Source organism: Anopheles funestus, chromosome 2RL (assembly GCF_943734845.2).
Source record: "Anopheles funestus chromosome 2RL, idAnoFuneDA-416_04, whole genome shotgun sequence".
In the NCBI taxonomy this organism is placed as follows: domain Eukaryota; kingdom Metazoa; phylum Arthropoda; class Insecta; order Diptera; family Culicidae; genus Anopheles; species Anopheles funestus.
This window is the reverse complement of record NC_064598.1, coordinates 39,627,369-39,641,312: the sequence shown is the minus strand read 5'-3', so window position 1 is coordinate 39,641,312 and position 13,944 is coordinate 39,627,369. Positions and strand designations below refer to the sequence as shown.

The 13,944-nt window shown below is 41.7% G+C and overlaps 2 protein-coding genes across 6 annotated transcripts in view; both read left to right on the top strand.

Annotated features, from left to right (window-relative positions):
* The window catches only part of LOC125762071 (uncharacterized), a 494,872-nt gene that overhangs the window by 32,068 nt on the left and 448,860 nt on the right, over positions 1-13,944 (top strand). The gene's annotated exons all lie outside the window — the stretch shown is intronic.
* LOC125762058 (MAM domain-containing glycosylphosphatidylinositol anchor protein 1) overlaps positions 7,581-13,944 on the top strand; it is a 222,217-nt gene continuing 215,853 nt past the window's right edge. For 2 of the 4 annotated variants that reach the window (XM_049423791.1, XM_049423788.1), the window contains exon 1: positions 7,856-8,693. The gene's annotated coding sequence lies outside the window, so the exon portion shown is untranslated. Of the gene's footprint in view, positions 8,694-13,944 lie in introns of all 4 variants that reach the window. The other 2 variants (XM_049423790.1, XM_049423789.1) reach the window with 2 other exon arrangements.

Sequence of the window (13,944 nt, the reverse complement as noted above, 5' to 3'; positions counted from 1 at the left end):
TTCATGTGAAATTTTGCATTGAATTAATGGTGTATCGGATCTTTGTTTCTAGTAATTGTTGTTACATTTGGTATGTGACACATTACCTAGAAGGGAATTAAGTCGATGGTTTGTTTAAGCAACTTATTGTGGAACTATTTGAATGCGTTAAATTGTTTTATGATTCATGCTTCAACTAAACAACATCATCATTTCTAACGAATTTGTTTTTATATGCTGATTTATTCGGTGAAAACCTAATGAATGTTGTTTCGACACCAGTAATTTTGTGTTCGTATTACAAATAATTGATATGTTATCCAAGATCAAAGTTATGATTATTTTGCTTGATTATGTTTTCTGCCGAAAACGCATTATTTGCAATGTGGAATAATAATTTATAATTTTTCTCTGTAAAACTCCCGTTGGATTGTCATGAATTGAAATTTAATATGGGATTCATTTATAATTTGAATTTGAAAATGACATGTATTAAAGGACATGTATTAAAGGGTGATGTATTACAGGCGACCACTTATCATTTTCTAGCCAAGTAATGAAAAGCTCTTCAAATCAAAATCCCTTTAATTTTATAACAAACTTTTGAATTTCGATAAGCTAAAATTAAAGAAAAGCAAAGTGTTAATAGTACTTTCTATAAACGAAGAAACAAAATATTCTTGCGAAAGCTTCTGCACTGTTGAATATTGTTTTTACGCATAGCTTATTATCATCATGCGTCTTCATCGTTCAATAAATCAGCTCATGCTACCGTATGTATGTATGTAGGTATTTATGCACAAGCCCAACATTTCTCACAAGGTGTGTGTGGACAAACGTCTTAGTTTGCTATTACCATCGTGCGTATGTTAATTGAAATTGTTCGTACTGGATGTTCGCACTGCTATCGTACCAAATCTGCATCTTCCAGCAGGACATAATCCGTATGCTTGTGCATACACTGAATGCGATCCCTTTGTGTGGCGATTAGGAGACGATTGTCTTGGACGAGACGCCACACAAAATTGATGAAAGCATAGTAATTAACCATTTAATTGAGTAGTGTGCACGATATCGGTCATGTAAACCGGCTCGTGACAATCCATCGCGGTACAGCATGCAGCGTTGCACCGACGCCGTGGTTCACTAATTACGTCACATCACTTTCGGCAGTACCGGTGCATACGATTTGGCAGCAGGATTATGCGAAGGTTTAGTAATAATTCAATGGATTGCATTAGGACAGATACGTTCACTTTTGCCATGGAGTGCGATTTTCCTAAAAGCTTCATTTAATGAGGTTGAACCATCATAGCGTAAAATGGAATATTGACTCTATTTGTATTGCTAAAATATCTGCCATTATAAGTATTATTGATAAAATACGCTTCACAAATAACATAGATTTTCACAATTTTCACAATTTCAAGAATGACTCTTCGTATCAAAATTGCAGATTATTAGGTACGCAGATGTGTTGCTTCGTTGACTTCAATTTTAAAACTGATGCATACATTCTCAAAAGGTCACCAATACTTGTAGATAATAGTATAGTTTTATTTTTAGTACTGTAGTTTTTACATACAGTGAACGCAAAAAGTTTTTGTCCACCTAAATATTTTACATCACAGGCATGTCACAGTAAAATTAACAATGAGGTTTGTTATCAAGACAATCAAAGCATACCAATTGTCCATTAAAAAGTAATAAAATAATTTTATAAGAATAAAAAAACCGCAAAGATTTTTCTTTTTTCTTTCGACGCATCTATTAGGAAAAAGCATCACACTGACATGGGATAACTTGTATTAGTACATTGCTGTTACTTAGTAAAGGACATACTAGCGCATTTTTATTGTTTCGTCTGACTTGTCTTTATTCTGCCACTAAATCATTGTAAAACTAAAATCGAAGCAGCAATGCAGAAACAGAATTTCCTTTAATTGGCAGGAACATAGATTAGAAAATGTTCTAATTAGAAATGTTCCAATATGTACCCATTTGAATTTTTTTTTCCGATGATACTGTAGTTTGAGGTCCGAAATGCCAAATTTCTTATAATGAACACATGAACCAATGTTTACAAAGAAAGTGAGTCAAAATCACTTCCTGCATAAAGTCAATTTTTGTACCCTCGATGACCCGACGACTGGAATTAGTCAAAGTTGCACACAGAACCTCGACCAAGTGTTACTTTGATATATGCAACGACTGTCGGCGGAGGCTGCTCGAGATAACAAGGTGCTGCAGGCGCCAGTCGAGGCCGAGAGGATGGAAACAGCGTCACCTCCCATTCCCAGACGCAACAGGAGGGAGACAACCTTCCTTCGAAACGCTGCGTATACGACATGAACGTCTGATCTACATGCAACGCTTATGGAGCGTCCGAGTGAGAGATGTGATGCTGCCACCGGTTCCTTCCGGAAGGAATCGAATGAGTCGAGCTGCTCCATCCGAAACATCCCGTCAAACACCGGCTGAGGAAGCTTTCTTAACAGAAACAACGACATTGGGTCGCTAAGTAGACAAACGAGCTGGAAACTAGGAAGTCTTTTTTTGGAGGGCCCATATGGCCAATTGAGTTTGAAGCGGAGGAAGGCGAAGAAGATGGCGACGAAAGATTGTATCGGCGAAATAATGAAACCATTTTACCTGAATAAAGATTTTTTTTTAATTATTAAAAAAAGTGTTACTTTGGTTTATGGATCCTTTTATCCAACAAATAATATGTAAAAACCAATAATATTGTAGACGAATTCTTTTTGTGTATGTAACCAGCGAAATTTGGAGCTTTGGGATTGTTTTTATTGTCTTTAAGCTACTTTCCTGCATTCAAATGAAAAAAAGCCTATAGCCGCCTAAATTCGTCTTTACATGTAAAATATTTAGATAGACGAACAGTTTTTGCGTTCACTGTACACTTATTTACAACTGTACATAGATAGTGTTCTGATAAACAAAGTTTAAAAAAATGCAGCCCCAATACGGCCTCAAGAACGGCCAATACCGTTCTTATCAAGCAAAAAAAAAGCAACGCAGAACAGTAGCAATAATTCGATGAGAGAGCAGGCCGATAAATCATATCAGCATCGCATAACTGCATACTGCATCTCTAGCGACACTTAAATGGCTTTGTGTAGGCAGTGCGCAGAAGCGACTAAATAGAGCAAGAGCATGATTGATTCCATCTTTGTCATAGTTTCGCGATCCTGCTGGATCAACAGGTATAAAAGGCGGCTGACTGACTGAGCCGTAGACAGAAGTTATTGTCAAGTTAAAAAGTGGATTTCACTAAATTAAAAAGTGCTTCCGGATTGAACGCTCGGTAAGAATCAGTTCAGCTTAACATATTTTGTACGGCCCTACGCATATGTTGTCTGGCACATATGAAGTTATTTGTTGGCCAACATTCAATCGGGTTAGATTATCCTAAAGTTGGTGATACGTATCTAGCAGCAGCAGAACCAGAGTGGTGCCACAGGTGATAGTTTGCCCAACATCTGATTGCATAATCGAGGACGGAAGGCCTAATCGACAAGTTTCGGTGGTTTCTTTACATAACTGCCCACAAGACGGACTTTGTCTTGGGCATTGTGCACCAGTGTTCGAGTAGTAAAATTTACCATTCTGCCATTCAACGGGCTGGGGGAAACTTTGGTACGGGTACCGATCAGTGTTGGAAAGTTTGGAACGATTTCAATTCCTACCGCCCACCTACGGTAGCAACAACCGATGAGAGCTTTCTTCAGACGTTGTAGTTTCTGACACCAAGATTGGTGGAAATTGGTTGGCAGAGATGGTGGGTGGGAATAACAAAAAACAAAAAAAATCCCCTTCGAATGTTTAGTGTGGCTGAATGTTAGAAAACTAGTGCTAGGCATACTGTACGGTGATCCAACGGTTAGGGAAAAAGGTGAACGGTTCCTGGCAGCATCGTTGTTGCGGTACAGGAAGATTCTCTGCCATTCACAGTGTGAAAGCTCCCGAGGAATCATGGGGAGTGAAAATTTAATTAAACTTTACGAAACCTCTCCCGGCAGTGACTGACTTCCGATGGACTTTGGGACTCCAAACGAGTGTGTGTCACCGGTGGCTAGCCACGGTCACTAGCGGGTTGGTTGGTCGGTACCAGGTGAGGGTCGGATGACGGTGTGTTTGTGAGCTAGTTGTTGGCGCTTCCTTTTCGCTTTTACGAGACGTGTCAAAACATAATAGATGTAATAATATGGATAATTTATTATCTAAACATCTTGCCGGCGCTTTAGCTTCGCACCGGATGAGCGCCTTCCGGAAGTAGAGTGATGCTTCCCACCACACTTCGGTGAGTGTGCGTGGGGAAATTGCAGCCGGGGAATTGTGCAAGTGGAAATGTCCCTCGCTTTTGCCAGCAGCTAAGAGTGATAAGTGAGTGAGGTGTAGAAAAGTTAGGGCGAGTGAGCTTCGTAATGAAGTTGTTGCTATTGTTGGGTTGGGTGATTTTAAGGAGAGATATATAAATACATCTACATAATCATGACCATCATTGAGCGGGGTGAGGGAGGGCGGGAGCAGGAGTCGAGGTGGTAAAAGAAGCAGGAAGAGGGACGTATCTTCGGATGCCTACGGATGCTGGAAGACTGTAGCGAAAGTGATGGGAAGTGCAAGTTTTGTGAAGGCGCAGGTTGAAGCATCCTTTCCCAATGGGTGGTCTTGGTGGGCGAAGTGAAGAGCCACTCGGATGGAAACGACACATAGGGGAAGGGGTTTAGGGAGGGAATGGGACGATTTTGATCCAACGTCAAAATCTTGTGTTGCTTCGGATAGTTTGCGGTTAAAATCAGCCAGTGCAATGAGCGGTCGGTGTTTCTGGATAGTTTCTGGTATTAGTTGACTTGTTTGACTTTTCCTCTGCCAAACAAGGATGGTTCGAATTGCGTGAAAGAGGATAGCGGGCGAGAAGACGGAACGGAGTTCACCATAATGGGAACGATGAGCAAGACCAGGCAAGCTGGGCAATGCGGAAAATGCACAGCCAACGAGCTGGAATATTGAAGATGGCACTTGTGGGACATGTTTACGTCTTCCGGTCGAAGGATGAAGGTTTTGTCAGCCAATGCCACAGCACGAAATGCCAGATTCGATGGTGCCAGGGCGGATGATGCGTGGCGCAAGGTACTGCAAGAGGCAGCTGTTGGGAATGATCTTCAGATAATGATAGTAATGGAGAACGATAGCCAGCAGTAGTAATAAGGGTAATTCAATATCGAACGGCAAAACCCCTGTACCCGATAAGAGTTTGTCGCCTGCATTAAGCACTGGAAATTTGACGACACACCAAGGAACGATCACTTCGGTGCTGGTAGATACTGATAGCATTTTGTTGACCCCATGTTGCCCGGACTTGCTCCGGTTTGCACAGAATATACGAACGGTGTGTATGTGTGTGTGTGGGGAAGGGAAGGTGTTTGGTTCAATTTTGCGGAACCGTGCAATGTCTGGATCCGCACCCGGGGAAGAAACATCAAGTTAACGTTCCCTGGAGCATCATGAATTCGAGATGGCATTTGCAGCTGCAATCGGGCTTGGTGCATATTTAAATTTCAATTCTGCACCTAGTTAAACCAAGGGCCAGCAGCAGCAGCAGCAGCAGCGGCAAGGAAGGTGCATATCTTCGGTACTGGATTTATTACCGCACTTAAGTCATACCGGTGTGGTTGAAAGGGCTGCTAAATGGTCCGATAAGGTACCGGAGAATTGGGGGTCGGGTAGATGATCAATAAGAATAAAACATACATCATGCATTGCAAATAAACAGCATCTATATCGACCCAGCTGAGGATAAGAAAAACGATAAAAACAACGAACTAGAAACTAGAGGACATGTAAGCAACGAGAGCTCAAGAGAATGTTGCTCTACAATCAGGAAGCTTTCTTATTTATCGTTGCGATTTTCCATCGAGCTTACACTGGTGATCTCTAGTGTAAAACAACGATTATTTTACATCAAAATAATAGTAATATTCACTATAATTTTTTCACATACCATTATTAGCTAATGACGATAACAAAAAACTGGTGAGCTTATAATTTTCAAACCATTTTTCCCTTTTAAACCCCGATGACGTTGATGACCGCTGACGTTGTTTTACGATTCGTGGCACGCATAAATTCACTGCCCAACAGGGCAGGTTCGGCAACAAACCGCGCTTTTGTCCATGCTTGGGCAACCGTGATGGGTTTTAATGGTGCGTTGTAACAACTATAATCTCAATGTCCTGAATGGCGAACGAAATACGCGTGATTAGTGCGTATTTAAAAATGAAACAAAAAAAAAATGTTGGATACATTTTGATATTTTCTTTCCATTTTCGTTACACTTTCGTGCCCAACAACGCCACACCGGGGGGTTCGCCTCAAATCTTCCGTAATCCATAATCCAGACCGGTGCAGCAATAACGAGAGGAATGGGTTGCCTCTCGGACATCGCACCATTCACCGCGCGCACCAAAATAGGTGGAACCGACCATCAACTGGTCCACCATATCGTGTGGCGGCATGCTACGCTGATATTGCGTGACATTTGTTTTAGTGCCCGGGCTCGTATTTTGTGTAGCAGCAAGATAAATATTTGCCGATAAGAATCATCAAATTTCAGGCTCAGTTTCATGCCGGTTTTGCCGAGCATTGTGGTTACCACCTGGTTGGTTGGTTTTTGTGGAAAGCGGTGGAAAACGTTCAACCGCACCAACAAGTTCGGCAAGTTATGCCTATAGATCAAACCTTACCCTGCTCGGAAAAGGGATATCGAGCAGCGAGCTGCGTCCGATTCGCACCAACTGCAAAGTTTTCTGTTTTACTCGGCTCAAATTCATCCCACCTACGCCGGGGTCAGCTGCTAGCGTCCGCGTTGCGAGATCGTAGATACGTGTCATAAATTTGTCCCTTCGTACGGTCGCGGTACGAACGCATCCGCCAAAAAGGGAGAAAGATGAATGTGCAAAACGAGAAAAGGGTGGAAAAGATCACCTCTCTCCAAAAAAAGGACATCACAAATGTTGAGGAAAATAGTTCAACCCTGAAAGAGTTGAACATGCGGTCGATGGCAATGGATGACACTACAATGCCCGACACGCAGGTCAGTGAAGATGTTAATCTTTCGCTCAAATCAAGCTTTCCGTCGATTTCTCGCTGGGTGTATCCTGGCCAACTTCCTGTTTTGTCGTCGTACTCGTACGGCAGGACAGAGCTGTTTACAGTGTGTTGGCAATATCTGTCTCATCGTCCTTTTATTCAAGAAATAATATTCCCGCTAACGCAATTTTAACTTGTTTTAAACTTGTTTTTGAATAATTTGCATTTTTAGTTCGATCTTTTACCAATTAACACTATGACACTTATTAGAAAAAGGCTTAGATTTAAGTAGCTTTTAACGTAAGTTAGATTAAATTAAACGATTGAAATTAGTATATTATAAACGAATTAATTGCATTCACTTAACATTAAATAGAACAGAATTATTACCAAATAACTAGCAATACTAATGTTAAAGAATTTGCAAATTAAAACCAACATAAAAAACCAAAGTAAACAATAGCATTTTCACACTTCCCGCACTGTACCTTGTGGGGTGGAATTCCGAGTACTTTGCGATTGCCTACGCATGTTCGAAAAAGTCGCACGACAGTGATCGAATAATGTTGCGCTACACAATTCGACCGTGCCGGTCGTCGTTCGCTGTGGTCCGGGTTTTTGCGCCTTCCGAATGGAGGAAAGCTGCGGCGAGTCACGTGTTCTAGTTTCCCAATACCCATACCATGCTCGCAGCCGCTAATCTACCAAAAAGGGTCAACAATAGCAGCAGGAGCAGGAAGCAGCAGTGGGACGGTTGCCGCATCAACCAGAAGCTGTCATGCATTCGGCCGTTTTTTTTTTTTTGGTGTTCGGTTCGGCTTTTTCTCCGGTTTGTTATCGTACCGTTCGGATAGGAAAACAAACCCGAAACACTCCCGAACACACGCACCGGAGGAAAACCTCGCTCTGGTGCTGGGAAAATCGCCGGAAAATGCCTGCACGACACACGACGCGACAGGGTATTTGCTCTCTTGCACTCTCACACTCTCCCGCTCTTGGGTGTTTTTCACCCTTAGCTCTCCGCACAGAATGCATCCGTCGGTGTGTGTTCTCACGCAACTTGGACGGGAAATGTGTTCACTTTCTCTCAATTTCCACTCCGCGCAGTAGGAAATGGTTCGGGTATTATGCCTTGTTATTTTGTGTGCTCGTGTTGCTGCTCTGCAAATGAACGACAAAATGCACGGCCCGCAGATCCTGATGGTGCTACCGAAACCGACAGCATGATGAAGGTTCAGTATGTTCCTTGCTTACGGTACGCGAGCATCCTCTTTGTAAGCGGCACGGTAACGCATGTTCGCTTCATCATCCCATCTACGGTGTGAAGGTTGGAATTGGAAACAAGTGCAGAAGGGTTTTCGGTGAAATGTTGATTGGCAATCAACGATGTGCACGGTGTTGCATGAACGGCTAACATTTATGCAATCAATAGCAAAGTGATCGATGCACGTGTGCCACCACTTGGCCTCCTGGTCGGTGGAATGAAGCTGGATGCTTCCGTGCACTGCGAATGAGTGCAAAGAGTGATATATATATGCTGATTGGTGTATATGTGTAGTAGGTCCGTGTCTGCGTGATAGTTTTTTGGGGGATTTAATCGAAAGGTAATGTTGGTTTAGCGATGTAATATTTGCGCTATCGTTCGTGAACTTTGTGTATTATAAATTAGTAGAAAAATAAGGTTAAAAAAATGTTTACAAACATCCACTATTTGGAAAGTGAATAAGCAAAATAGTGTGGTTTGTGTGCGAGTGTAAATATTGTATGTGTTGGAAGATACCTTTATATGAAATATTCTTCATTATTCATAAAAGAAGAAAAAACATATGCAAATGATAATGAAAAAGAAAAATTGAAAAACAAAAATCACCATAAAAAGTACAAGTAAATCATTGTGGATAAATTAAGTGGTTCTAAAAGCAAAACATCCTATTTGGAAGTAATTGCAAAGTGAAGTAAAGAGTAAGAAATTAAACTGCATTCATGGTCCTGTTTGCACACCGTGCATGGTACAACGACCAATACCATTTACGGTGCATTCTGGAATCGTTTTCCCAACATTATCCGATAGCTACTCAGTGCAGTATCAAAGGGATTTCAGTTTCGGGTACCGTACCAGCAACATACTGACCCTGACTTGGCCGTAGTGTCCTTTTGGCGGTCGGGAATAACAGCAGCGTGCGACACCGGAAGCTCAAAGTACCGGTGACACAATTGTTTCTCGTGCGCGCATTTGTTTATGGTGCCTGGCAGTGTAAACTTCCACTACCCACTGATACAGTGGACCGTGTGCGACCGTGTTCCAGTGACTGAATTTTCCACCCCCGTTAGGGATGGAAGGGATGAAGTCGTACAGCCTTTGGATCTATTGCTTGCTTGTTGGTAAATATTTTCACCCGAAAGTTAGGTGTGAGAGGTGTGTTTGGTGGTGAAACGGATAAACGAATCATGGAGAACTTCAAAAAAAAAAAAAGGACACTTTGGTGGTTGGCAATAGCGCACCAAAAGTGGCAGTCGTGGCATCGATTTTCCACTTAAGCTTCAATCGAGACCGTAAACTATTTCATAACATGCTCGGGTGACTTGCAATAACCGATGGTAGTAGATAGTTGATGGCCCTTTTTGGGGTCCTGTGAAGCCAAAGCAAGCGATACAGAGCCGTAAAACAATCACGAGTAAAATGAGCAAATATTCATCTAATGTGAATGAAATCAGAGGGCGAAAAAAGAAAGGAAGCAACTGTCGTACTGATGTTGACGTGTGGGATGGATCTGTCTGTTCTTCTGTAGCGATTCTTCTGGTAGGAAAGAAGAGAGAAAAAAAGAGGATCTACCGTGAAATCATTCACTAGCCAGCGAAGAGAGTGCTTTAGTGGCTTGATAGAAAAGGACCAGCTCTAGCTCTCTATACGCCAGCACGGTATTCTCTGTTTTCTTCCCTGCCCGGCAACGGTACCGGTGGCATCAAGTGGCGGTAATGAAAGGCTTTTTCACTGAAGCATAGAAGAAAAAGGTTCGAATGGTAGCTTCGAAGGAGGATTAACAATTTATTCAATAGAGACAAAAGTATCCTCCCGGCATTCACCAATTCGCAATCCGCTTTCCTCATCACCAAGATGAAACCTCCATGCTATTCTTCCCGGGTTCTTTTTTATGCCCAAGCTTACCTTTTCGACCCCGATCACCTACATGTTTCACTACACCAACCATACCGCCTTCTCGTGTGATGCGGAACTATTCTTTTCGGTAGGGAAACCAGTTCGAATTTGGGCTCCAGCTCGTGTATATCTCAAGACCAAGAAAGAAGGTTTCCGCATTGTAGCGTTGAGAAGAAAAATAGACACACACACAAAAAATATATATACAGAAAGACAACAACTAGTATCCCGTCCACTTTATGTACCGGTCGCGTTGTTAGTCGTCCTTTCCAATCGGTTTACGGTAAGCGGAGGGAGTCGACCGAACGGTTTCATTGATCCCGAGACGATGCTTAGGATAATGTTGAGTGTTGAACGGAAGGGAGCACAAGAAGGATCTTTGGGGAGAAAAAAGGGCAATAAAAGGGATATGCCGGTGGCCGATCCTGGAGGAGCAGCGCCTAGATGGTAGAACTTTATTTCCCGCTTGATAATCAACTTTTCACGTTAGGGCCAATTTCCCAACTCCGTACGCAGCAGCGCACCCGTACGACTCACACACAATAGACAAAACCAAACTTGAAACTTAGGTGGAATGGACCTTCGATACTGTCAACTCGTCCCGACGGTGGTCATGGGACGATCAAGTGAAAATTGGCATGTTCTCAATGGTGATGAAGACCCGCGGGGCGAACCAAAAAGCGAAACCGATCCGTCGCATTAACAAGAGGAAGTAGCAAAGATATCCTTTTTTTTTTGGTTCATTCTTACCCCTTTGACCATTCCGTATGGACAATCTAATGTTGGTTGTCTGGTGAAGGTTGAAAATGAAAAAGAAAAAAAAAGCAGACTTGAAAATAGTTTCCGGGACACTGTCATGCTCCTTTCTTGGTAAGAAAATGGGCCCCAAAATTGGGAGGATTCCACTTTTCAATCAGCATGTAAGGAAACGTATCACACGTTTTATTTTTATTTCATGCTTTAGTGTCCTGGTGAGACATAAACCCACATCCTAGACCCGAAGATCCACTTTGCTTCTTTAGAGCTAAGAGCTGTGATGCTGCGAATTAGCCAATTTCAGATAGGTAAAATAAAAAGGGTGACCATGTGCTAGGTGCCGAACAGTTGTCCATGTACGGGAGGAGGAGTTTTTTTTTTATTGAGCTTTAAAAAAAGAAAGAATGTATTGAGAATTCGATTTTTTGTGGCAATCTTTTCCAAGCACCTTTTTGGGGTTTGTCTTCTTTTACTTCTCTGCAAAAGCAAAAAAGGGAAACCAGAAAAAAGAGCTTTATTCAAATATCCAAACTAGAGAAGTGTTTTTAAGACATTAACTGTTATTTTAGTCACCCTAAATCCGGAAAGTAGGGATTTTTGGGGTTACGTTTGTTTTATTGGTATTTCGTGTATTGAAGTGAATTCAATTCTTCAGATATTTTGGCAGATGGCCGATATCCTCTACACGAAAACCAGTAAACGTTAAGAATTTCCCATCGCTGTGTAAACATGGGCTGTTTCTTCCGAAGGGTTTACACCAACATTTGGCGCCATACTGGCATTAATCCCCCCTTTTTGATGCCCTAACGGTGAACGTTGACTTTTCGGGCTCTAGCCATAAAAATTAACCCATCAACCCGGGGATCAATTAATAAGACAATTAATTATCAGATTAGTAGACGCTGAGTCCAACCATTCGTTCGGTATGTCGTATTTCTGACCGTGTGGTTTTCCCTTTTTTTATTTAAGCTTTGCTTTCGTTTCGTGCGGATTATGTTTTTCGGTGGTCCGTTTCGTCGCAGAAAGCCAGCTTTTTTTCGTATCATTTTTTAGAGACGGTCGATTGGAATTGATGGGTACCAAAAAAACAACGGCAAATTATTGATGATGAAAACTGATACGAAAGCTGTGCTGTTTTGCTTTGCTATTCGATCTTCATTTTCGCGATCGTTTACATCGTTCGTTGTGTGTTTAATGAGTTTGAGAAAAAAAATGTCACAAAATAAGGGAAGCATAATGCTATGTTAGGTGGTTTATTATGTTCTAGGCTGGATGGATTCTATTTTTTCAAGTTTTATAAAGACACTTTACACTTTTCTCGTACTTTTTCATTCTAGTAGCTGACTTGTCCACTTGTGACAACTGTCCATTAGACAGTTGGTTCTAATTTATCGAAAATAAATAATTTAAAAAATATTCATTCGGCAGAAACTCTTTATAATTTTAAATAATTGATTTATTTGGTGAAATTATTATTATGTCAAAAAATGAAATAGAATTTAACTCAACTCATGATGGTTGCTTGCTGCTGACCACTGTCTTGAGTGTCAATATTCATCGTAACTGCCGGATTAAGAAATAAAGAAAAGTAGGTCAACATAACTGAATCTTAAGATGGATACATTGAGTCTTTGATTGAAGCGAAACCGCAATATGGAATGGATCTGATGTGCGGATACCATTTGTGTTGGTCGAATAATTCCTACGGGAAGTGAAGAATATCTTGAAGACCCATATTTTTCCCTTTGCTCGGATAGATTCCTAGCGCCCTGCTGTTTGCCGTATGGACTGTGTGGCACGTTACGACAAACCACTTGAGACAAGGATGTTATTTTTTCCTAGTCCGTACGCTCTTTTGTTTGATTATCATTTAATTTCGAGACATTCCGCTTTAGCCATAGTTTCGTAGACCCCACCCAAACAACGCAACCGAATAGGGAAAAGCACCGGAATAATGGAAATGCATACATACAGGGCAATATTTATGTTCGCGGTTTTTAGTTATTTCTTTCCATTCGTTCATTCTTTTAAGTGTTTTTTTTGGCAAAGGCGGTACAAGCGTACCTACGTACACGAGCTCCCTGTAAGGCGTCTTGTACCAGAGATTTTAAGCGCTTTCTCTATTATTTTATGTGTGTGTGTGTGTGAGTGTGGAATTTGTGCAGCCGATAAGTAATTAAACCGACAGCTCTAGGGCTTGAAGTACACACCTTTCCACTTCAGGTGGAAGACCAACATCAACCGGGCAGAACCGGGAGCAAGAAAAAACAGTTTACGAAGGAAGAAGGAAACCAAAATAGTTGTTGTATGCACATCGACTTTTTGGGGGTGGGTATACAGTATGGGGGCGACCAAGCCGGAACACAATTCCGTGGGAGCAGTTTAATTAATTTTTCTCCTCCACTCTATCGCGCGTTGTGTACACTGTACGCTTTTCTGCGCTACCGCCGTACTTTTGCAGCGGAAAACGGATCTGGTGGCCGCGAACATTGAATGGAAAGGGCTCGGTTCGATTGAGATTGAGTTTGCTTTAAGGGGTTGAGCGTTTTCCGATGCATTCCACGCGTTCTCTTATTTCACTGCTGTTTGCTCACCTGCTGGCGGTAAATGTTGGCGAAAGGGTGCTGGTGGTACTAAAAACTTGGCATGGTTTGGCATGGTTTAATAGGTATGAAAAAGATGCAGAAAAAATAGCATCCTTTTTTCTCAAACAAAAAAAAAACAAAAAAACCCTAGTATACCGAAATAGAAAGCGTAGGGAAGGTTTGGTTGATTTGAATAGAAGAAATTGCTATTTTACTTAAGCTACTCCGCGCACCGCCGGAGTTTTAAGAATCGGTCGAAACCGAATTTTGAAAGGTTCTTTTGGAAGGAGCATTTTCCGAGTAGGGTTTTTTTCCGGTTGTTGGACTTTGGCAAAATATAAGCCGTTGAGTTTGTTT